Source organism: Centrocercus urophasianus, unplaced genomic scaffold, assembly GCF_019232065.1.
Source record: "Centrocercus urophasianus isolate 14NV4802_14NV808 unplaced genomic scaffold, USGS_Curo_1.0 seq_1447, whole genome shotgun sequence".
Lineage (NCBI taxonomy): Eukaryota > Metazoa > Chordata > Aves > Galliformes > Phasianidae > Centrocercus > Centrocercus urophasianus.
In genome coordinates, this window is record NW_024884639.1 from 10,302 (window position 1) to 13,609 (window position 3,308).

General features: G+C 39.6%; 1 long non-coding RNA gene across 1 annotated transcript in view; it reads left to right on the top strand.

Moving 5' to 3' along the window:
- Positions 1 to 2,301, top strand: part of LOC122158512 — a 7,851-nt gene extending 5,550 nt beyond the window's left edge. Inside the window, exons 2-3 of the long non-coding RNA XR_006168249.1 lie at positions 442 to 539; positions 2,195 to 2,301. This is a non-coding gene — a long non-coding RNA (uncharacterized LOC122158512). The remainder of the gene's footprint in view (positions 1 to 441; positions 540 to 2,194) is intronic.
- The last annotated feature ends 1,007 nt before the right edge of the window (positions 2,302 to 3,308 follow it).

The following is a 3,308-nucleotide window of genomic DNA, read 5'->3' on the forward strand; positions in this document are numbered from 1 at the left end:
ATGCTAGTACTTCTTCCTAGAAAACAGCCTAAGTCCACAAAATCCTTTCTTCCATGGCTGGCCCTAGGACCCTAATCTAGGGTGGCTCCACTCTGGGTTCACCCCTTCTGGTCACATGGTGAGCACAGTTGCAAGCAATTTGCTTGTGTTCCCTGGGCCAGCCACACCCCTTTACCTGGTGTTCAATCACCTGTTCAAGACATGACCTAACAGTTTCTCTACAGTATCAATTTGCAGACTGACTCTAAGCAAGAGAAGCTTTTGAACATATTAATACAGTAAATCTAGGAAGAATTGAGGACTGTTAGCAGTTCCTGCATGTTTTTATTGGTGTTTGGATTGTTTAAGGCTGAGCCACTTGAACATAGCTAGAGATGGAGCTGAGTCATTAGACTTTTACCTTGAGCTGGGCTATTCTCAACTTTAATTTCTGTCTTTCAGAATGGAGATGTATGTATTTCCATTCTTCATCCACCTGTAGATGATCCACAAAGTGGAGAGCTGCCATCGGAGAGGTGGAACCCTACTCAAAATGTCAGGTAACAGCGTGGACCAATGATGTACAAAGCTGACCTCAAAGGCCTGTTGTTTATCTCCTAGACTAAAGCCTGTGCTAGGAAAAGATTTGGAAGGAAATTTAAGATGTGAAGTTTGCTTTTTTCTTTAGGGCTTAAATCAATGCTAGAGTTACCAAGCTGTCTGATGATACTAGAGTGTTGTGTGTTCTGACATTTTATTGATAATTTAGAGCCTTCTTTCCTGTTTTAACGTTCTTAAAGAAAACTATCTCAAATGATTTAGCTTTTTCCAGGCAATGTTATCCTACACTTAAGTTATCCAAATTCTTCAAAGATACCAATAGAAGAAAATAACATCTTTGAGTATTCAGGCCCAGTAGGAGTAATTCTGTGTGTCATCCTTCCTACAGTTCTTCTAATTACATGTTCATATTTCCTGTCCTGTAGAGTGGTGTCTTGACCTGTTAGCTAGGTAGTTCTCTTGCTACCAAAAACAAGGTTCATTAAGTAGCAGAGCCATTCAAGGCTAACATGTCAATTTTTTTAAAACATCAACTGGATTTCATTCTACTTTCAAGACACTGCCAATAAGGAACTGGTAACACAAGTATCAAATAGCAAATCACTGACATGCAGCAGGAGTGATGTAGAAAAACTGAACTCTGATACTTCTGTTTTGACTATTTAGTGTGATTCATTATCTAAATAAGGTTAAAATAATTACCCCTAAATTTTTCCAGTATCACACAGGAATTGTTTTCAGAGTTGTTGTAACAATTGAATTTTTAAATTTAACAATTTAATTTTAAATCTCTCTTTTTTTTAATTGGTAGATCCAGCTAGGGATCTCCTTCCCTGTGAGGGAATGCAGCATTTTGAAGAGTTCTCTGATAGTTTGATTCTGCTTTTATCTAACTTGGATTCATTAAATTCCTTTGAAAAGAGCCTTTGTCAAAGCAGAGATGAGAGGGAGAGTGTACTGAATTCTTGACCCTTGGAATGGGGTAACTGCAAAGTGCTGAACTGTAACTAATGTGGCAGGAAACTAGGAATTGTAACAGTCAGAAAATAATAACAACTGATGTTGTTATTATGATGCTCCCAGAGCATACTACTTAAAAGTTAAAAAGGTTCAAGAGATGGTGTGCCTTAGCTGTGTAAAGTCATAAAGGGCTGAGAATTTTACCTTAAAAGTTTAAGGTAAATGTTATCTAATCAATCTGTCCCAAGTACAAATGTATGAAGCAATTTTTCGAAAGTTATAGTTCAGAATTGTTTTTTTATTTTATTTAAGTATCTTAAATAGTATTTTAAATTATGTATTGCTGAACATTCAGTTGTTCTTCTGTTCATATGGCTATTAAACTGTTTTTTCATACATTTGATAGGTTATCTCCTCCAGTTGTTACAACTAGATGACAAGCCTCAAATCATAGCTAAGAAATAGCTTAGAGCATTAATTTAGATCACACAAACTATTTGACTATTTAATTATATACAGTATGAGGCTTGACATGAAATTTATCTTGCTAGTTCTGATTGCTGCTTTTTCTTACTGTGGTGCAGTTTTTGGTGCTTACTCTCTTGGAACGTATTGGCTTAAGGGTAACATTTGGGGAGAAAACATTCCTCAGATGCATTGGCAAGCAGAAATGAAACTTGTCCTTAACTTCTAGCCCACTCCTGGTGTCACCCATTGGGTTAAGTGCTGCATAAACACTTCCTGCTGGAATCCCATCTGGCTTTGCAAGGCTCCAGTGTCTGTCAGAGACAGCAGGACTGAAGGTGCATGAGGGGAGTGTGTGTGTGTGTGTGTGTGTGTGTGTGTGTAATGAGCTGCATGCATAGCCTGTGCTTCCACTTCTAAAGGTGTCTGGTCAACGGAGTTGACCAGATCAATCTATGTCCGTGACAGGGGCAACAGGCCTCTGCCCTCCCCCCCCACCCCAGTGCCACAAAAAATGGGAAGGAAGGAAGGGAGGAAAAGAGCAGCGGCAACAATCTATGGAGGAAAACTTATTTTACTATAATATTGGAATACAAGATAACACAATATATACAATTTAATTGAAATTGAGATTAATAAATCAGACAAGATGAGAGAGAGAGAGTTCCCGGGACCGAGTCAAACCTGAAAAGCTTGGAACGGCCAGGAAAGCACCTCCAGCACCCACTGCAAGGCAGCAAGAGAGCGCCCCCCCACCCGGAAGGGCCAGATCCCGTGACTGCTGTAATGTACAGGGATAGGTAGCTGGGATTGGGGCAGTGACACTTCAATGCCCCGTACACTACATGATGTTTTGATGTGGAATACTGAAATACAAAAACAAAAAAACAAAAACATAGAACCATGACATTCCACCCCTTATTCTACATCGTTACATCATGCTTAGAATATATATACAAACAAACAAACAAAAAAAATGATTAAAATGCATTACACACATATGGCTATATACATATACATAGAATTAGTAACTGCACTCCCCCAGCATCAAGTTTCCTTGTGGTACACATTGGACATCGCCATTCTTCTGCATTACCCACCAAGTAGATCCTGGTCCCTGGGCAAAAACTGCACCACGGAGAGGTTTGCCCTTTCCAGAAGCTGGAAGAACCCAAACTGCCTTTCCTAACATGTTCTTTACATGTACAACGGGGACTTTATCTCCCTCTACGGTATGTAGGGAACTGGATTGGTTAGGACCATCACGATTGATAGATCCTCTGGTATTGACTAACCAGGTGGCTTCTGCCAAATGCTTCTCCCAGTGCTTAAATGTTCCGCCA